We start from the raw sequence: 22,613 nt of genomic DNA on the forward strand, positions 1-22,613 counted from the left end.
AAACTCATGTCCATTGAGTCGGTGATGCCATCCAGCCATCTCATCCTCTGTCATCCCCTTCTCCTCCTGCCGCCAATCCCTCCCAGCATCAGGGTCTTTTCCAATGAGTCAATTCTTCGCATGAGGTGGCCAAAGTATTGGAGTTTCAGCTTTAGCATCAGTCTTTCCAATGAACACCCAGGACTGATCTCCTTTAGGATGGACTGGTTGGACCTCCTTGCAGTCCAAGGGACTCTCAAGAGTCTTCTCCAACACCACAGCTCAAAAGCATCAATTCTTTGGCACACAGCTATCTTCACAGTCCAACTCTCACATCCATACATGACCACTGGAAAAACCATAGCCTTGACTAGACAGACCTTTGTCGGCAAAGTAATATCTCTGCTTTTAAATATGCTATGCAGGTTGGTCATAACTTTCCTTCCAAGGAGTAAGCATCTTTTAATTTCATGGCTTCAGTCACCATCTGCAGTGATTTTGGAGCCCCCCAAAATAAACTCTGACCCTGTTTCCACTGTTTCCCCATCTATTTGCCATGAAGTGATGGGACCAGATGCCACAATCTTAGTTTTCTAAATGTTGAGCTTTAAGCCAACGTTTTCACTCTCCTCTTTCACTTTCATCAAGAGGCTTTTGAGTTCCTCTTCACTTTCTGCCATAAGGGTGGTGTCATCTGCATATCTGAGGTTATTGATATTTCTCCCAGCAATCTTGATTCCAGCTTGTGCTTCTTCCAGCCCAGCATTTCTCATGATGTACTCTGCATATAAGTTAAATAAGCAGGGTGACTAGATACAGCCTTGATGAACTCCTTTTCCTATTTGGAACCAGTCTGTTGTTCCATGTCCAGTTCTAACTGTTGCTTCCTGACGTGCATATAGGTTTCTCAAGAGGCAGGTCAGGTGGTCTGGTATTCCCATCTCTTTAAGAATCTTCCACAGTTTATTGTGATCCACACAGTCAAAGGCTTTGGCATAGTCAATAAAGCAGAAATAGATATTTTCTGGAACTCTCTTGCTTTTTTGATGATCCAGCAGATGTTTGCAATTTGATCTCTGGTTCCCCTGCCTTTTCTAAAACCAGCTTGAACATCTGGAAGTTCACGGTTCACGTATTGGTGAAGCCTGGCTTGGAGAATTTTGAGCATTACTTTCCTAGCGTGTAAGACGAGTGCAATTGTGTAGTAGTTTGAACATTCTTTGGCATTGCCTTTCTTTGGGATTGGAATGATAACTGACCTTTTCCAGTCCTGTGGCCACTGCTGAGTTTTCCCAATTTGCTAGCATATTGAGTGCAGCACTTTCACAGCATCATTTTTCAGGATTTGAAATAGTCTTGTCTAACTCAATGGCGTGGGGCCACCCAGGATGGGCAGGTTATGGTGGAGAGGTCTGACAAAATGTGGTCCACTGGAGAAGGGAATGGCAAACCACTTCAGTATTCTTGCCTTGAGAACCCTGTGAACAGTATGAAAAGGCAAAATGATAGGATACTGAAAGATGAACTCCCTGGGTCAGTAGGTGCCCAATATGCTACTGGAGATCAGTGGAGAAATAACTCCAGAAAGAATGAAGGGATGAAGCCAAAGCAAAAACAATACCCAGTTGAGGATGTGACTGGTGATAGAAGCAAGGTCCAATGCTGTAAAGAGCAGTATTGCATAGGAACCTGGAATGTCAGGTCCATGCATCAAGGGAAATTGGAAGTGATCAAACAGGAGATGGCAAGAGTGAACGTCGACATTCTAGGAATCAGCAAACTAAAATGGACTGGAATGGGTGAATTTAACTCAGATGACCATTATATCTACTACTGCGGGCAGGAATCCCTTACAAGAAATGGAGTAACCATCATGGTCAACAAAAGAGTCCGAAATGCAGTACTTGAATGCAATCTCAAAAACGACAGAATGATCTCTGTTCGTATCCAAGGCAAACCATTCAATATCACAGTAATCCACTGAATATAACTGACATACAAAAGTTGTACATATTTAATGTATACAACATAATGAATTGGGATAAGTAAATGTAGACTTGTGAAACCATCACCACAATTTATGTCACAAACATACTTCTAACACAATTACCATCAGTCACTGTTATTGCTCTGCCAGATGACTATGGTAGCCTCCCCCAAGGTCCCCCCCGCTCCAATTTCACTCTTGCTGCCCTAGTGTCTGGTCTTAACACAGTAGCCAGAATGATCCTCTTAAAGTCCACTGCTTAAAAAAGCATATCACTTCTCCTCATAAAATCTGTCAATGGTTCCACATTTCTCTGAGTGTAAAAGCTCAGACATTTTAAATGTTTAACAAGGCCTAACATAATCTGGTCCCTTTATAATTTCATTCCTCAATCCCTCACTATCTCCTCTGTACTTAACTTTGGTGTCCTCTTCAGACACCCCAGGTGGGTTCCTGCATCAGATATTTGGCACTGACTGCGGACTGTTCTTTGGGTCTAAACTGCTTTTCCCCTGTGATGCATTTTACCCTCCTCTTCTTGGCAGGGATGCTGCCTGTCAGTGTGAAGGTTGGGCTCTACACTGGGGCACGTGGATGAGAGGTATGGATACAGAACCCACGCCTCCAAGGTATGCATTTAGAGGTCAGTGCAGATTTTACTTCACAGTATGAAGCATCCTGATCAACCCCAAAGGTGCTGGTTTTCCTTCCTGTTTTAGCCATGAATTTCATCAGCCATGGCATTTAGTCAAGAGGAGGCCAAAGAGCTCCTCCCTACAGATTTCCTCCTATCAAGAGACCATTCAGTGGCCCCTAGATCCTCAGTCTCCCTGATCTTTTCACAGTCTTCTTTTACAAATGTTAAAAGATAGGAAATAGATAGAAATACAACTTAAATATGATAACAAGCAAAAAAAGCTTTTAAACTTCAATTGTGTATGAAGAAATCAAGTATCATCAGTTCTACCTGATGATTTTGTGCCATATTTTCCATGCTTTCATTTCTGTTACTTCTTAAGAGAACAAGGCCCCTTAGTTATCATTATTATATGTTGCAACATAGAAAACTCAAGGGCATATATTTAATGAAGTTGTTATTATGGTGATGAATGTTGTTATTAAGATGTCTTGGGAAATGAAATTGATAATAGCTGAAATATAAATGAACTTCTCTCTTCTTAATATTTTGTTTCTCTTCATTCTAAAGACAAACGTTTTCATAGGATACCAACTAGCAATAACTAGGACAGTCCTTTTCCAGAACTTTTACAAGTGCTACTGCACATGCCTTGGATACCATGAATTATTCACAAATCAGGACGACTCCATTAGAATTTATACTGTTATTGTAGTCATTTCAAATGATATATATGTATACATTTGAAATGATATGTATATATAATACACACACATATATACATACACGTTTTAGTGTTCCCCAAATTTTATATTATATGTTAGATGCTTTTATAAATAGCCCTAGAGAGACCCAGTTTTAAGCCCAAATTCTGTGTTTAATTCCTCAAGAAACAAATAATATGCTCTGAACCTGGCCATGTGGGAATACATAAGTGTGTCTTATCCTTTATAAAACAATGCTTGATTTCTCATCAAGATGGTACAGTGAGTTTGACATTATGTCTCAGTTCCAAGGAGGCAGTAAATTACAATGCTTAAAATAGAAAACAATGGTAGAGTCGGGCCAAAAGTCAGTCAGTCAGTTCAGTCACTTAGTTGTGTCCGACTCTTTGAAGCCCCATGGACTGCAACATGCCAGGCATCCCTATCCATCACCAACTCTCAGAGTTTACTCAAACTCATGTCCATTGGGTCTGTGATGCCATCTGACAATCTCAGCCCCTGTTGTTCCCTTCTCCTCCCACCCTCAATCTTTCCCAGCATCAAGGTCTTTTCCAATGAGTCAGTTCTTCACATTAGAGGGCCAAAGTATTGGAGTTTCAGCTTCAAAATCAGTCCTTCCAATGAACATTCAGGACTGATTTCCTTTAGGATGGACTGGTTGGATCTCCTTGCAGTTCAAAGGACTCTCAAGAGTCTCCTCCAACACCACAGTTCAAAAGCATTAATTCTTCTGCACTCAGCTTTCTTTATAATCCAACGCACATGACCACTGGAAATACCATAGCCTTGACTAGACAGACCTTTGTCGGCAAAGTAATGTCTCTGCTTTTTAATATGCTATCTAGGTTGGTCGTAACTTTTCTTCCAAGGAGCAAGTGTCTTTTAATTTCACATCTGCAGTCACCATCTGCAGTGATTTTGGAGCCCCAAAAGATAAAGTCTGTCACTGTTTCCATTGTTTTACCATCTATTTGCCATGAAGTGATGGGACCGGATGCCATGATCTTAGTTTTCTGAATGTTGAGCTTTAAACCAACTTTTTCACTCTCCTCTTTCACTTTCATCAAGAGGCTTTTGAGTTCCTCTTCACTTTCTGCCATAAGGGTGGTGTCATCTGCATATCTGAGGTTACTGATATTTCTCCCAGCAATCTTGATTCCAGCTTGTGCTTCCTCCAGCCCAGTGTTTCTCATGATGTACACTGCATATAAGTTAAATAAGCAGGGTGAAAATACACAGCTTTGACATACTCCTTTCCTGATTTGGAATCAGTCTGTTGTTCCATGTCCAGTTCTAATTGTTGCTTGCTGACTTGCATACAGATTTCTCAGCAGGCAGGTCAGGTGGTCTGGTATTCCCATCTCTTTAAGAATTTTCCACAGTTTATTGTGATCTACACAGTCAAAGGCTTTGGCATAGTCAATAAAGCAGAAATAGATGCTTTTCTGGAACTCTCTTGCTTTTTCCATGATCCAGCGGATGTTGGCAATTTGATCTCTGGTTCCTCTGCCTTTTCTAAATCTAGCTTGAGTATCTGGAAGTTCAGGGTTCATGTACTGTTGAAGCCTGGCTTGGAGAATTTTGAGCATTACTTTGCTATCGTGTGAGATGAATGCAATTGTGGGGTAGTTTGAGCACTCTTTGGCATTGCTTTTCTTTGGGATTGGAATGAAAACGGACCTTTTCCAGTCCTGTGGCCACTGCTGAGTTTTCCCAGTTTGCTGGCATATTGAGTGCAGCACTTTCATGGCATCATCTTTTAGGATTTGAAATAGCTCAACTGGAATTCCATCACCTCCACTACCTCTGTTTGTAGTAATGCTTCCTAAGGCCCACTTGACTTCACATTCCAGGATGTCTGGCTCTAGGTGTGTGATCACATCAGCGTTGGAGCAGTGGCTGCATGGCGCTGGAGCAGCTGTAAGGAGATACCCCATGTCCAAGGGCCAAAAGTAACAAGATAAAAATCATCAAGGACCAAAAAGGGAAGGGCAAAACAATTCAGTTTCTAGGTGGTAAATCATACAAGTATTTTAGGGAACTGAGAGTATTTTTCAAATCCCATGCCTGAATTCAGAGGCTAAGCAGTATTCCCTTTACTTGGAAGAAATGACTGAAGCTTTATTGTGCAGTGATTGCTGTGCTGATGAACTACATGAAGTTTCACCTGGCTGAGAGATTGGATCTGCAATACCCCTAAGATGATGGTGGGGCTGGAAACTGGAGACCATCATGTTCAGTCTTGTTCTGAAAAGGGTGGTAGAAGGGAGGGTAGGGCTCTGAGGACTAGGCAGAAGCAAGTGCAAAATCTTTAGGAGAAGAAGACCACCTAGAGAGGGCAATTTCTTTTCTATTGCTGCCTAACAAATTACCACAATCTTTACAGTGTAAAAGAAAACCTTTTTGTTAGCTGGGGGTCATTTTCAGATTCCAGAACCCACCAGTATGTATTATTTGAGTCATGGTCCTTTCCCTTTGTAAAGCTAGGAATGGTGTGTTGAATCCTTCTCATGCTTCAATTTGCTCTGAATTATTCTCTTGCCTTTCTCTTCAGCCACTGGCTAGAGAAAGGGCTCACATGATTAGATTCGGCCTACCCGGGTAATCTCCCTTTTAAACGTTGACTGCACCAAATAACATAACACAAAACAGAAGCACTGTCTCATCACATTCTCAGGTTCCAGGACATGTGATCTGAAATTCTGGCACTGTTTTAGTTTCCTGTAGCTGCTATGACAAATTTCCACAAGCTAAGTGGTTTAAAACAATAACAATTTACTGCCTCCCAGTCTGGAGAAGGCAATGGCACCCCACTCCAGTACTCCTGCCTGGAAAATCCCATGGACAGAGGAGCCTGGTAGGCTGCAGTCCATGGGGTCGCTGAGGGTCGGACAGGACTGAGCAACTTCACTTTCACTTTTCACTTTCATGCATTGGAGAAGGAAATGGCAACCCACTCCAGAGTTCTTGCCTGGAGAATCCCAGGGACGGAGGAGCCTGGTAGGTTGCCGTCTATGGGGTCACACAGAGTCGGACACGACTGAAGTGACTTAGCAGCAGTAGCAGTCTGGAGGCCAGAAGTCTGAAGTCAGGGTGTCAGCAAGGCACTCTCCTTGGAGGATCCAAGAGAAAAATCTATTCCTTGCCTCTTCTAGCTTCTGGAGGCTGCTTGGATTTCCTAGCATTCTTGGTACATCTCTGTTTGCTTCGCTTTGACGTTGCCTTCTCTACTGAGTGTGTCTGTCCAATGTTCATCTGCCTTTTTTTTAAGTAAGAATACATGTGAATGTACTTAGGACTCATGCAGATAATCTAGGATAAGCTCCTTTTTTCAATTTCCTTAACTTAATCATATCTTTTGTTGTATAAAGCAACATTCCCATGTTTCAGGAATTAAGATATGGTAAAGAATCTGCTCGCAATGCTGGAGACCCAGATTTGATCCCTGGGTCAGGAAGGAAGATCCCCTGGAGGAGGACATGGCAACCCACTCCAGAATTCTTGACTGGAGAATTCCATGGACAAAGGAGCCTGGCAGGCTACAGTCCATGGAGTTGCAAAGGGTTGGACATGACTGAGCGACTTTCATATATATTTTAGAGTCACCATAAAGCCAACTATAAGGGCCATTAATAGAAATTCTGCCTACCACAGGTAAGAAGAAGAAGACAACAAGGCACAAAAGGAGAAGAAAACAAGACAAACCAACAAAAATAATCCTATTCAAAAATTAGTCTGAAAAGCAAATTGAAAGTTACACAATAAAATCCACTGCTAAGTTTGAACAAAAACTCAGAATATAATGCAGTTCCCAATTAAATGAATTGATGAGTGAGTCTGACAAGGAATTGGCCATTTATATGTCTGAGATGCCCCAAGAGGAGATGAAGGGAAAATTGTTACAAAAAAGCACAACAATGTAGAATGGAATTAGTCAGAAATGAAGGAAAGTAAACTATGAACAAAACTAAATATTTAAAAACAAAGTATAATAAAAAAAAGTAAGCCTATGATCTTTATTAAGAAGCACAAAAATCTACTGCTGCTGCTGCTGTGAGAGTCTATAACATTTCTGACCTGGCATGGAGAAACACTGCTAGACAAATAGCAGAATCTGTGGCTCAGTTGGTAAAGAATCTGCCTGCAATGTGGGAGACCTGGGTTTGATCCCTGGGTTGGGAAGATCCCCTGGAGAAGGGAAAGGCTACCCACTCCAGTATTCTGGCCTGGAGAATTCTATGGACTGTACAGTCCATGGGGTCACAAAGAATCCAGCATGACTGAGTGACTTTCACTTCCACTTCATTATTAATACAGACCTCTGTCAGGGAAGAATTTTTTCCCAGATTATAATTACATCAATACTACAGCATATTTTATAATACAGAAAAAATTATAAGTTTTTTAAACTTCAACTGTCCCAGCCCTATCTTCTCACTGTAAACAGGGCAAAGATGAGGAGACCCATATCAATGGTGACATGGTACCACTAGACAGGTAATTAAGTGACATGAAAAGGTGAAGCTCTGCACCATCAGTGCCCTGGTGTAACTGGCAAAGGATATGAAGGGAGCAAAGAAGGGCAAAATTTGGGCAAAACTCCCATTCACCAGTGCCCTGGTGTGGCCGGTAGTTGATATGAACAGATCAAGGACAAAGAGCCTGCTCATTGTGGCAGTGGTCTAACTGGTCAGGTCATGTGGATGGGCAAGAGAGGAGCCCCAAGTATTCATGTGGTGACCAAACTGGATGGAGAGTGTGATCACGGATTGTGGAATGAGCTACACTTCATCAATGAAGAAGTAAGGGGACAAGGGGTGGGAATGGGACAAAGAAAAGGAACAGTAAAATGTCTGTGCAGTGGAGTGACTGGACAGAAAACACCAGGAGGGCAGTTCTACTCATCATGAAGTGAGGTATCAACATGGAACATGAGGCAAAGTCTGCAGCCTGCTGCGAGCTGCTGTGGTATCGGTGGACGTAGGAGAAGAGGAGGAAGGGAAAGAACTCTGTGATACCAGTGAGCTGGTGCTCCTGGGCTGGGAATGTGGATGAGGCAAGAGGAGCCTGCATCATTAAGTGCAGGGGTGTGAATGGACAAAGAGGCAGAATTCAGCATCGTCAGGACGGTGGGAGAACCAGGAAGATGAAGTGAAGTGAAACCCGGGAAAGGGAGCATCTCCCAAACAAAGTGGCCTGGTGTGTGGGGAAGCAGTGTGAACAGGGCAGAGAGGAGCAGCCGCACACTGTCAGTGCAGGGCTACGGGGGTCAGGACACAGTGAGAAGAGGGCCCCGCCGCATCCATGCGGCAGAGAAACCCGACAGAGGAGGCCTAAGTGCAACCGCAGTGCCTCCCAGCACCTTCAGTGCAGTGAGCATTCTGGACTGGTTTTGAGACAGAGAGTGAAGATTAGGAGGCTTGAGCAATCAGTCCTGGGGCACCACTCATCAGGGGATACTAACTGGCAAAGAGAAAGTGACAACCAATCAGCACAGTAGAACAACTGGGCAGAGAAAGGAAAAGCGGTGACCGGGCACATCCCTGCATCCTCAGTGCTCTGGCAGCCCTGGTTTGGTTTGTGGATGGCACAAAGAGGAGTCCTGAACCGTCAGTCCTGAGAGAAAGAGGGAGGGGATATGAATCGAATGGGGCAAAGAGGAGGAGCCTCCACCGTCAGTGTGGTGTGGTAACAGGACAGGGGATGTGAACAGAAAATGTGATGCATTCCGGTAGCATCAGTGTAGTGATGTCACTGAGCAGAGCATTCAGATGTAGCAAAGACAAGGAGCCCTGCCCGCTCCATGTGCTGGTGTTACTGAAGTAACTCACTGGAGACTTCTGTGCAAAGAATAGTAGTCCTGCACCCAGTATCAGTGGACAGAGGATGTAGAGAGGATGGGGTAATACCCATGAGAACCATGATGTACCTGGGCAGGAATGTGAACATGGACAATAGAAAGAGCCCCCACACACTCAGTGCAGTGGGACAACTGAACTACAAAAGTGAATGGGGAAACAGAGTGATCCCTGGTCTGGCAGTGCACAGATGGGACAACCAAGGGAGGTGAGAAGTGCAGAGAGGAGAAGAGGAGGTCCTCACTGTGAGGGGGTAGGGCTCCCAGCACAAAGAGAGTTTATGAGGACATGAACAGACAAAACAGGAGCACAGTGGTTCCACTGCATGGGCTGTGAGCAGCAAAATCCGCGTGTGCAGAGCACCGTGTAGTGTGGTTCCTGGGCTGGTGATGCGAACAAGATGGAGGAAGTCATGGCCAATGCCACAGTAAGTGTCCAGTTGATCCCATTAAGCAAAGGGTGATCCTCAAACATGGCATCGTCAGCTTGGAATGAACAGAGGGGACATGTGAAAGGAGGGGGGTCACTGCAATTCACTGTCATCAACCAAGTCGATGACCCACAGCCAGTCCAGCCATAGTGACAAGCAAGGGTGTGAACAGGTAAGAGGGGAACCTGATGCACTCAGGGCATGCACCTGGTAGAGGGAAGGGAAAGTGGCCAGGATGAGCATCCCCAAGTCCTCTACGTGGCTGTGTGAGTGAGCAGGGAGTGTGAACAGAGCAAAGGGAGAGAGCCCCCAGTGAGCAGAGAGTGTGAAGAGAGCAAAAGGGAAGAGCCCCCTGCAGGCCCTGGGCTTGGTCAGAGGGGAGACCAGGGCATGAACGGCACATTCAGACATCCCGATGGCAGGTCCAGACCTGGTGCGACCAGGGCACAGAGGATGGGGGCCCTCAGTGCACGGGGGACCAATCCTGGGTAGAACCCGCACAACTGCTGCCCTTAAGTACCACCCCGAGGTGTGAATGAAGCACAGGAGAGGAGGTGGACCACCAGGGCTGTATTTAACTTGGGAGGGGAGGTGACAGTGCAAAGAGGAGGACCCGGACGCATCAGTGCCGGGGTCTCACTTGACAGGGAACACTTACAGGGCAATAGGAGCCCCTCAACGTCAGTACCACAGGGAGCTGGGGCTGGGTATGGAAACAAGCAGCCAGGAGCAGCCCCGCCTGTCTGCGCATTCGGAGGAGTCACTAGGAGGCTCCTACCCACCCGCTCTGACCTGCCGGATCCTGCCCTTGGACCCCGGGACACCTGGGAGGAAGCCGGGATAAGACGCTGATGCAGGCAGGGCAATCCCCTCCCGAATCAGTAAGGGCTGCAGCGCTGCTCTGTGGTTCCCCCCAGGAATTACAAGTTCGCCTTCCAGATGGTGAGATTTACAGTCACAGTCAGAAAGCGTTTCATCTGCAGGTGATCTGCTTCCCAGGGCGTGAGGTGATCTGACCTACACCACTGAAATAGTTCATGAAAACCATTCTCCTGCCACCCTGCTCAAAGCCTGTCATGAATCTCCTAACGTATAGCACTGAACACTCTGAAAGCTGAGCTCTTAAATCTTCAAACCTGGGAACTGTCCAAGATACATACCCTGATACAAACAAGCATCATGGTTACACTCTGGAATACTAGGTAACTAACGTGGGAACCAAGTCAATGACCCACAGCTAGTCCAGCCAAGTGACAAAGCTCCATCCTGGACTTTCTGGAAGCCTTGACAAACTGCACTTCAGTAGAAAAGAGACTGGATCACCAGGCAACCCCGCCCACAGCTAGCACCTTACTGACATTTCTGCAGCCGTGGCCAGGAACTCAATAGGCTGTGAACATGGATTATCCCCTCACCCCAGAAGCGATCCCTGCGGGCCAAGCTGCAGGAAGTTAGCGGAATGATACGTGGAAGGTACCCCATTCCTGGCTGCTGCTCCGTCTGCTGTGGGGCTGGAGGGGCTGCCTTGAGGTCAAGGTTGTGGACCTGACACTGGGGAGAAGCACCGCGTTCACCATGGAGCCCGCTCTTTGGCCAGCTGTACTGAGAGTACATGGGTGTGCTACATTAAATGTGCCAAAGTTAAATTGAAAAGGATAAGCCAAATCAACTGCGGTGCCTGGAAACGCTAATCTTTTAAACATATTTCCAGGGTGGGGGAAGTTCAGTGAGGAAAGGAGAATTAGTTTGGGGGATGGAGTGGGTTAACTCTAAGGAGTGTGGCAGGGCCCCCTGGAACAGTTGTGCAGTTTGTGGGCTTCATAGAGTGCTCAGTCATGGGGGTGAGGTGGGGACACTGACGTCTACCCTCGATGCTCCTCTCCTTGTGCAACACCCCCGTCCCCCCTGCATGTGCCTGAGTGGACACTGCTTTCTGAGTCCTCTTCTCACAAGGGGAAGCGCTGTTGATGAGTGAGGTGGGAGCTTTTCCTGTTCATTCTTCTACAGACAAGACCTTTTCACTCTAAGAACTACCTCTGTCTACTTCATCACCCATAGGGGACCCTTTTGCTTCTTAACATCTCTTCCTGCTGGGTGCCCTCCCCGCTTAAGGGGCTTCCCCCCTAGCCTGAGAGTGGAGTGCACTTGCTGGGAATATGTGCAGACATGCTACATGTGTGGCTGGTGAGCGGCAATGTATGGCACCAAGGGAATTTCTGATGCAGGCCGACTGGTTTGCATTGTCCTGGGTCACATGGTCAATAAACTGAGATGGTTCTGGGTGACCCAAGTGTTCCTGCCCTCTGCCATCCTGGCCACCCTTGCCCCTGCACCAGGATCCAGTGAAAGTCAAGTTAATGCCTCACATGGCTGGGGACCTAACCACTTGACCAGATATACTGACAGGACAGTACTCATGCCATACTTTTTGTTGAATATTTCTAGCCACATTCCTCAGGAGCCCCCTTCAACTTCTGAGACCCCTGAGCCCCCATTTCTGTCTGCTGGGGTCCTCTGTGACCTTGCTGACACTAGTTTAGCCCAGTCTTGGAATCCGCGGCTGTGTGAATGTTAACAGTTCCTCTGTTTCAGAGCTCCTGAACCACAGTCTCCCTGGGAGTTGAGCACAGGAGTGTCCAGGAGAGGCACAGCCAGGCTTCTTAACAAACCTCCAAAAGCAATGAGCCCCTCCTTGGAGGACTGTGCTTTTTGCCAGGAGCTCAGAAGAATGGCAAGCCTCGCTGGAAGTTAAGACCCTCAGGGTTGTCCCGAGCAGACACTGTCACTCTTTTCAAAAGGTCAACCCACTTCGGCCTGCTGATTGTCACTGCCCTACTGAGTCTCCGGAGGGATTCCTGGGCTACCTGAGAACCGGATTCCTGCTCTTCACTGCTGACCACAGGGAAGTTTCTGGATGGTGCTCTGGTCTGAATATCCATCCCCCCATTCATACCTTGAAAACCTAGTGCCCCAGGCAACAGTATTAGGAGGTGGGGCCTTTAGGAGGTGATCAGGTCATGAGGACACAGCCCTCATGGGTAGGATCAGTGTCCTATAAAAGAGGCCCAGGGAGACCCCTCGCACCACATGAGGACATAGTGAACAGGCACCATCTAGGAAGTTGATGCCCTCACCAAACACCAAATCTGCCAGCACCATGATCCTGGACTTATTAACCTCCAAAACTGTGAGGAATAAAAGTCTGTTACGTGACATTATGTTACAGCAGCCCAAAGGGTACAAGACAGATGAGATTCTGGTTTTATAATAATTTACTATAACTGAATGCATTAAGAATCTGGCGTGTTGTGACCACCCCAGCCACTGGCTTCTGAGCACCCCCTCCCGTGTTGCAATTCGATTCCTTGTAAGTCATACCTGATTTGATCTCCTAAGTACACAATGTTACCTTCCACAAGATTGGCCCCAGGAGCTGAAAGCACATGCCCACCATGGCTTTGATAGCCAAGGACCATCTGCAGTAGAAAGACAGGGCAGAGGCCACCACCTCTGGCCAGAGACACTTAGGCACTGAGACAAGCTGGCCTGGCCCTTCAGCTGCCCACGCCGGGCTGTCCTCCCCAGGTCCTCCCATCCCAACTGCCTCTCAGTGCAGCCACAGGGATCCATGCACACTCGGACCCTCTGAAACAGGGGCCCCTCACTTCCTGGCTTCTGCCCATGCCTGCCCCTGCAGGCTCTGTGACTTCACTGCCCCCACCCCCCCCCCCCCGCCCCGAGGACTTTCTGTGATAGCAGAGCCCACTCCACGCGGTCAGGTGGCTGGAGAGCCAGAGGGGTCCATCCTGGGTGGCGGCCCTCAGCCATCCCTGGGCAGACAGACCTCCAAGGTGCCCATGCCACATTGGCTCCTGGGGTCCCAGTGGGATGGAGCTCTGTGGTCCATCCTGACATGGCACCTTGATCAGCACCTGTGCTTCCCTCTCTCTCCCTGCCTGGGTTGCCTGGGATTACTGCACCCCAAACAGAACTGCTGTGCATCAGTCTGGTCTGGGGTCTGCTTCCAGGGAATCCAAACTTGGACACTCCTCAGCTTCCATATCCCATGTCAGAAGCTGGGCCCCCTTGCTGTCAGCACCAGCTTCTTACACTCATGACACTGGGGAGGAACAGGACTGGAATCCCACATCTCTAGGTCTTTCTCATAGGGGATGCTTGTGTATGTAAAATGATGCTTTTCCAGAACTATTCCTGCTCGGGGGAACCTGGAATCTATAAGTATTCTCAGTCTGTCCTGGGTAACCCACAATATTACACATGCTTACTTCCTTTGCCCAGAACACAGTGCAGTTCGTGTGCAGTACCTCACAGCAGGATCCTCTATGACCCACCTCCCAGAATATTGGAAATAAAAGCAAAAATAAACAAATGGGACCTAATTAACCTTAAAAGCTTCTGCACATCATAAGGCAGTTCTATTTCAAGCAAGGTGAAAAGACAGCCTTCAGAATGGGAGAAAATAATAGCAAATGAAGCAACTGACAAACAACTAATCTCAAAAATATACAAGCAACTCCTGCAGCCTAATTCCAGAAAAATAAATGACCCAATCAAAAAATGGGCCAAAGAACTAAATAGACATTTCTCCAAAGAAGACATACAGATGGCTAACAAACACATGAAAAGATGCTCAACATCACTCATTATCAGAGAAATGCAAATCAAAACCACTATGAGGTACCATTTCACACCAGTCAGAATGGCTGCAATCCAAAAGTCTACAAGCAATAAATGCTGGAGAGGGTGTAGAGAAAAGGGAACCCTCTTACACTGTTGGTGGGAATGCAAACTAGTACAGCCACTATGGAGAACAGTGTGGAGATTCCTTAAAAAACTGGAAATAGAACTGCCTTATGACCCAGCAATCCCACTGCTGGGCATACACACCGAGGAAACCAGAATTGAAAGAGACACGTGTACCCCAATGTTCATCGCAGCACTGTTTATAAAAGCCAGGACATGGAAGCAACCTAGATGTCCATCAGCAGATGAATGGATAAGAAAGCTGTAGTACATATACACAATGGAGTATTACTCAGCCATTAAAAAGAATACATTTGAATCAGTTCTAATGAGGTGGATGAAACTGGAACCTATTATACAGAGTGAAGTAAGCCAGAAAGAAAAACACCAATACAGTATACTAATGCATATATATGGAATTTAGAAAGATGGTAACGATAACCCTGTATGTGAGACAGCAAAAGAGACACAGATTTATAGAACAGTCTTTTGGACTCTGTGGGAGAGGGAGAGGGTGGGAAGATTTGGGAGAATGGCATTGAAACTTTTATAATATCATATATGAAATGAATCACCAGTCCAGGTTCGATGCATGATACTGGATGCCTGGGGCTGGTGCACTGGGATGACCCAGAGGGATGGTACGGGGAGGGAGGTGGGAGAGCGGTTCAGGATGGGGAACACGTGCACACCTGTGGCAGATTCATGTTGATGTATGGCAAAACCAATACAATATTGTAAAGTAAGTAACCTCCAATTAAAATAAATTAATTAAAAAAAATACTGCAGGAGGTGCGTTCCTTGTTCTGCATGCACAGCTGTTCTGGTGGCCCTGGCACCCCGAAGGGCCACACTCAACAACCCCACAAAACTAGGAGCACTGGCTCCAAAGGTCTTCCCAGGGCGGGAGGCTGGTCACACTCTCAGGGACTTCTTCAAACAACTGCTCTCTGCAAGCCACTGACATCCATGTACAAACCCATCATGACCAGACAGAGACTTCTTTCTCATCAGTGCTTTTCAGTCCCACTCTTCAGGGCTGAGAGGCTTGAGGAATTTAAACAAAAGCCAGACCAGGAAACACTACTTAGTTAGAGAGAAGTTGATCTTCACATGTATGTATGTTAACTCATGGCTCCCCCTTTGTCCTTTAAGAGAACTGAGTTGCCTCTTCCCCCAACACTCACCTTATTATCTAATTAATACAGGTACAGTCAATTCACACTACAGAACCACTTCCAGAGGACTCTGGATTTCACAAGAGGAAGTGTCAGTGGGAACTTTGGGAAACTTCAAATGTCCCAGGTAAGTTCCTTTCATTTATACATTCATAGTACAAACATGTGTGAAGTCTTTACTATGTACCAGGCACTGTTTGAGGTATCGTGAATAACATACATAATCCTTTTGAGGAGTTTATACTCAGGTGAGAGTTAAAATACTAGTAAATAACTCAATGCTTCTGTCATAGTGCACATCATAAACTAGAGAAATAAAATTAAAACCTCAATGCAGTGAAAGATCTTTAAAGTTTTACTAGGAAAAAAAAACGACCTTTTTCAAATGTTCAAAAACATGACTCATTTTAAACACCGTTTCACATTGCACTTTCAAACAGCCTTTTAACATTACCAACTCATGACTGTAAGGTTCAATGATCTACCTTGCCCCTCCCTGTGAAGTAGTACAACTCTCCTGACTATTCATAGGCTTCTCCTCTCCCTGACCAATAGGATATTCTTGGACAGTGTCTTAGGTTGTATCATGTAGAAAAGACAATCTGAAATTTGGATGCATTTAGAAACCAAGATATGCGGGTAACTCAACTAATAGATGGTAACCACTAAACTGTACACAGTTTTTACCAAACCACAATTCTTTCTTAAAAATAAAATCTGTTGCCTTGTTTCCACAACATTCATCAAAGGGCCACTCATGCAATAGTAAATAATATAAATGTCATAAGTGCAATGATGGGAAAGAACATAGTGTTATAAAAGTTAAAGAGTGGGAGAAGATTGACTTCCAGCACGAGGCATTACCACCACAGACTCACTCGCTAATGAAACTGATAAAAACTATAATTTTTAAAAAAGTCCCTTTAAACGTTTCTTGAAATTTGCTAAAGGCAAACAGCAGTTGAAGAAACATCTATTCGGGAAAATCTCTAAGAGTTTCATAGGAAAGGTAGGATTGAAATATTTGCACCAAGCCTCCGCCTCTCCAACACTCTCTGAGTTCAGTGAGGTGCAGACTCCACTCCAGATTGCTGCATGGCTCCCTCTCACCTCAGGGCCCAGCTGGAGGACTTTCTTCCTGGGAGGAGCAAGGCTTTAGCTTACAGTTGCCCCTCCATATCCATGGTTCCTCTGTATTTGCAGTTCCACCATATCTGTAGATTCAGCAACTGCAGACAAATCATGTAGCACTGTAGCATTTACCTTTGAAAAGAAAAATCCATGAATAAATGAACTCATGGAATTCAAACCCCTGTTGTTCAAGGGTCAACTGTAGTTTCATTTTGCCTACATCATCCCATCATCCAGGATGGTATCTTTCAGTGCCAAGAGGCAATGCCCCAGCCTGAGTGTTCCCTTCATTGAGAAAAGGACAATGAACAAGCAAAACAACCAACTTTCCCAGCCTTTCAGTACTCTACATGAAGAACCCATTTTGGTTTCACTCCAACTAGAGACAAACAAGCTGAGACATCTAGAGATGGCTGCTGCTGCTGCTAAGTCGCTTCAGTCATGTCCGACTCTGTGCGACCCCATAGACAGCAGCCCACCAGGCTCCCCCATCCCTGGGATTCTCCAGGCAAGAACACTGGAGTGGGTTGCCATTTCCTTCTCCAATGCATGAAAGTGAAAAGTGAAAGTGAAGTCGCTCAGTCATGTCCGATCCTCAGCGACCCCATGGACTGCAGCCTTCCAGGCTCCTCCATCCATGGGATTTTCCAGGCAGGAGTACTGGAGTCGGGTGCCATTGCCTTCTCCGAGAGATGGCTGGGAACAAGGAAAAAGTGTAGGGCCACCAGTATCAGCCACACAATAGGAGGGACCATAGCTCCCCATGGTGGTCTGCTCTGTAGAGGACCTCAGCAGCCCCTGGGGATACTACTGACCACTGCCTCCCCCCAGCTTCTATCACTGAAGAAACCAATGACCAGCAAAGCTGCTGTAGACCTCCTCAGATGACACCATTGAGGTTTTCTCTCTACAGATTTTCACATTCAAAGATGCTAGCCACCTGTGTTCCTTCCCTGCTGCCCTACATGAGCCCTAGATACATACCAGCAGACAGCCCTGGCCTCTGTGACTGTATAGGTGCTTAAGCCCTGTGGCTAATTCCCACCACTGTGTGTGTACCTGTGGCTGTCCCGGTAGCTGCACCAGTACATGCTGGCAGCCCAGGCCCACAGAGCAGCTTATAGGCCCATATCTGATCCTTACTCCTATCACGACCTGCACTGCTATACCTCTGCAGCTACAGGAATGCATCCCAATAGCCAGGGCCCCTAAAGCTGCTCATGTGCCTAGAGTTGGCCTTGGCCCCTGTGACTAACCCTAGCCCTTGCCATTCATGTGTCTACATCTGGCCCCACTACCACACAAGAACTAGTAGCCAGCCTGTGTAGCTAACATGTACATACCAGTGGCTCCAGCCACATGGACCACCTGCCCTAGTCCCTAGCCACTGGACCTGGAGGCACCACTGAGGACCCCAACAGCATTTGCAGCTACTGCAGATCCCCTGCAGTTCTCTCCACAAATCATGCAGTTGTCAATAACATGGAGCCAAGAGGACTCAATGAACAATACAACATGTCTCCCAGGGCCTGGAGCTACCATGGAGCACCATGCTACTGGATTCAGGGTCACAGCATCTCCCAGCATGTCCAACATGCATGGTAAGTTCTTTCCTTATAGAAGTAAAGTCTAAAAAGTCTAAAAAACGTTGACGGCACAAACACCTATGTAAGGCTACAGGGATAGTAAAGAATCATGGAAATGTGATACCACCAAAAGAACACAATAAACTTTCAGCAACTGACCAAAGAGAAGTAGAGATCCAAAAGTAGCCTGACACAGAACTAAAACTAATCGTTTTAAACATGTTCAGAGAGCTACAAGAAAAAACAATCATCAAAACTACAGTGAGTCTATAAATTGCTTTGGGTAGTATACTCATTTTCACTATATTATTCTTCCAATCCATGAACATGGTATATTTCTCCATCTATTAGTGTCCTCTTTGATTTCTTTCACCAGTGTTTTATAGTCTATCAAGCTACCAATGGTATTCTTCACAGAGCTAGAACAAATAACTTCACAATTTGTATGGAAATACAAAAAACCTCGAATAGCCAAAGCTATCTTGAGAAAGAAGAATGGAACTGGAGGAATCAACCTATCTGACTTCAGGCTCTATTACAAAGCCACAGTTATCAAGACAGTATGGTACTGGCACAAAGACAGAAATATTGATCAATGGAACAAAATAGAAAGCCCAGAGATAAATCCACGCACATATGGACACCTTATCTTTGACAAAGGAGGCAAGAATATACAATGGATTAAAGACAATCTCTTTAACAAGTGGTGCTGGGAAAACTGGTCAACCACTTGTAAAAGAATGAAACTAGAACACTTTCTAACACCTTTCACAAAAATAAACTCAAAATGGATTAAAGATCTAAACCTAAGACCAGAAACTATAAAACTCCTAGAGGAGAACATAGGCAAAACACTCCGACATACATCACAGCAGGATCCTCTATGACCCACCTCCAAGAATATTGGAAATAAAAGCAAAAATAAACAAATGGGACCTAATTAACCTTAAAAGCTTCTGCACAACAAAGGAAACTATTAGCAAGGTGAAAAGGCAGCCTTCAGAATGGGAGAAAATAATAGCAAATGAAGCAACGGACAAACAACTAATCTCAAAAATATACAAGCAACTCCTACAGCTCAACTCCAGAAAAATAAATGACCCAATCAAAAAATGGGCCAAAGAACTAAATAGACATTTCTCCAAAGAAGACATACAGATGGCTAACAAACACATGAAAAGATGCTCAACATCACTCATTATCAGAGAAATGCAAATCAAAACCACTATGAGGTACCATTTCACGCCAGTCAGAATGGCTGCGATCCAAAAGTCTACAAGCAATAAATGCTAGAGAGTGTATGGAGAAAAGGGAACTCTCTTACACTGTTGGTGGGAATGCAAACTAGTACAGCCACTATGGAGAACAGTGTGGAGATTCCTTAAAAAACTGGAAATAGAACTGCCTTATGATCCAGCAATCCCACTGCTGGGCATACACACTGAGGAAACCAGAAGGGAAAGAGACATGTGTACCCCAATGTTCATTGCAGCACTGTTTATAATAGCCAGGACATGGAAGCAACCTAGATGCCCATCAGCAGATGAATGGATAAGCAAGCTGTGGTACATATACACAATGGAGTATTACTCAGCCATTAAAAAGAATACATTTGAATCAGTTCTAATGAGGTGGATGAAACTGGAGCCTATTATACAGAGTGAAGTAAGCCAGAAAGAAAAACACCAATACAGTATACTAACACATATATATGGAATTTAGAAAGATGGTAACAATAACCCTGTGTACGAGACTGCAAAAGAGACACCGATGTATAGATCAGTCTTTTGGACTCTGTGGGAGAGGGAGAGGGTGGGAAGATTTGGGAGAATAGCATTGAAACATGTATAATATCATGTATGAAACGAGTCGCCAGTTCAGGTTCGATGCATGGTACTGGATGCTTGGGGCTGGTGCACTGGGACGACCCAGAGGGAGGGTAGGGGAGGGAGGAGGGAGGAGGGGTCAGGATGGGGAACGCGGGTATACCTGTGGCGGATTCATTTCGATATTTGGCAAAACTAATACAATATTGTAAAGTTTAAAAATAAAATAAAATTAAAAAAAAAACTACAGTGAGATATCACCTCACACCAGTCAGAATAGCTATCATCAAAAAATAATAATAATAATAATACAAACAATAAGAGGATATGGAGAAAAGGGAACTCTACCGGGAAGTAAAAAACATTCCCCTGAACAACTAATGGGGCAAAGAATAAATCAAAAAGGAAATTAAAAAAAATATTTTGGAACCAATGAAAATGGAAATACAAAATACCTAGACTTAAGTGATACAGCAAAAGCAGTTTTAAGAAGGAAATTACAGTGATAAGCTTATAGTATACATTATTGAAAAACAAACAACTTAAATAAATTTACTACCTGAAGGAAATTCAGAGAAAGAATAAAGAAGTAAGCTCAAAAGTAGTGGAGAGGAGTTAATAATAATAATAGAAATAAGAAATAGGAAAACAACAGAACATAGCAACAAAACTAAATTTGGGGTTTCTTTAAATATAAAAATTTACAAAATTTTAGCTAGACTTAGGGAAAAAAGGGAAATTCAAACAAATAAAATTAGAAGTAAAAGAGTAGGCATTACAACTGATATCACAGAAATACAAAGGATCTTAAGAGATTTCCATGAACAATTATATGCCAATAAATTTGACAACTCAGAAGAAATGGATATATTTGTGGAAATCCACAAGCTTTCAAGACTGATTAAGAAATAGAAAACATGAACAGATCAATAATGAGTAAAGAGACTAAAGAGTAATTAACAATCTCCTAAGAAAGAAAATTCCAAAACCAGATAACTTAACAAGTGAATTCTACCAAATGTTTAAAGAAGAAATAATGTCAATTCTTCTGAAATTCATAAAAAAAAAAAAGTGGAAGAGGATGGAACAATGCCAAACACATTTTATAAGGCCAGCTTTACCTTGATACTGAAGTTAGATAAAGGCATTATAAGAAACTACAGACAAATATACCTGATAAATATAGATGTCAAAATTCTCAACAAAATATTAGGAAACTGAATTCATCAGAATATGAAAGGATCATACACTATGATAAAGTAGAACTTATCCCTGGGATCTATGGATGGTTCAAAAGACACAGAGCAATAAATGTGAAAAGCTACATTAACAGATTAAAAGATAATAATCATATGATCATCTCAGCAGATGCAGAAAAAGCATTTTTTAAAAATATAACATTCTTTCATGATAAAAATCCCTCAATAATTTGAGTACAGAAGAAACATACAACACAAAAAAGGTTATCCATGTGTGACAAAACTATAGCAAAATCATACTCAACAGTGAAAGACTGAAAGCCTTTCCTCTAAGATCAGGAAAAAGGCAAGAGTTCCCACTATCATCATTCCTATTCAACTTACTACATATTAATAGTATACATATAGTGAAAGTGAAAGTTGCTCAGCCATGTCTAACACTTTGTGACCCCAGGGACTGCAGTCTGCCAGGCTCTTCTGTCCATGAATTTTTCAGGTAAGAACACCGGAGTGGGTAGATGTTCCCTTCTCCAGCGGATCTTCCCAACCCAGGGATTGAACCCAGGTCTCCTGCATTGCAGGTGGATTCTTTACCATCTGAGCCACCAGGGAAGCCTAGTATATACATAGCAATATACTATCAATATACTATATGTATATATACTATCAATATACTGCTAAGTCGCTTCAGTCGTGTGCGACTCTGTGTGACCCCAGAGATGGCAGCCCACCAGGCTCCCCCTTCCGTGGCAAAAACACTGGAGTGGGTTGCCATTTCCTTCTCCAGTGCATGAAAGTGAAAAGTGAAAGTGAAGTCGCTCAGTCGTGTCCGACTCTTCGCGACCCCATGGACTGCAGCCCACCAGGCTCCTCTGTCCATGGGATTTTCCAGGCAAGAGTACTGGAGTGGAGTGCCATCACCCTCTCCGATCAATATACTATATATATCTATATCTATATATGGGGGGTTGATTCTTAAACAATTCAGGGTTAGGAATGCTGACTCTCTGCACAGTTGAAAATCCAAGTATAACTACAGTTGCCCCTCCATATATTCAATTCCACTTCTGCATATTAAACTAACCATGAATTGTATTGTCCTCTAGTATGTATTTAGTGAAAAAACTCCAAGTATAAGTGGACTCAGAGTGGACAGTTCAACCCATGCTGTTCAAGGGTCAGCTGTATGTATGTAAATATAAAATGGAATATTATTCAGTCAAAAAAAAAAAAAAGGAAATCCTGCCATTTGTGACAACATGGATGAACCTGGAAAGCATTATTCTAAGGGAAATAAATCAGAAAGAGAATGA

Source organism: Bos taurus, chromosome X (genome assembly GCF_002263795.3).
Source record: "Bos taurus isolate L1 Dominette 01449 registration number 42190680 breed Hereford chromosome X, ARS-UCD2.0, whole genome shotgun sequence".
Classification (NCBI taxonomy): Eukaryota; Metazoa; Chordata; class Mammalia; order Artiodactyla; family Bovidae; genus Bos; species Bos taurus.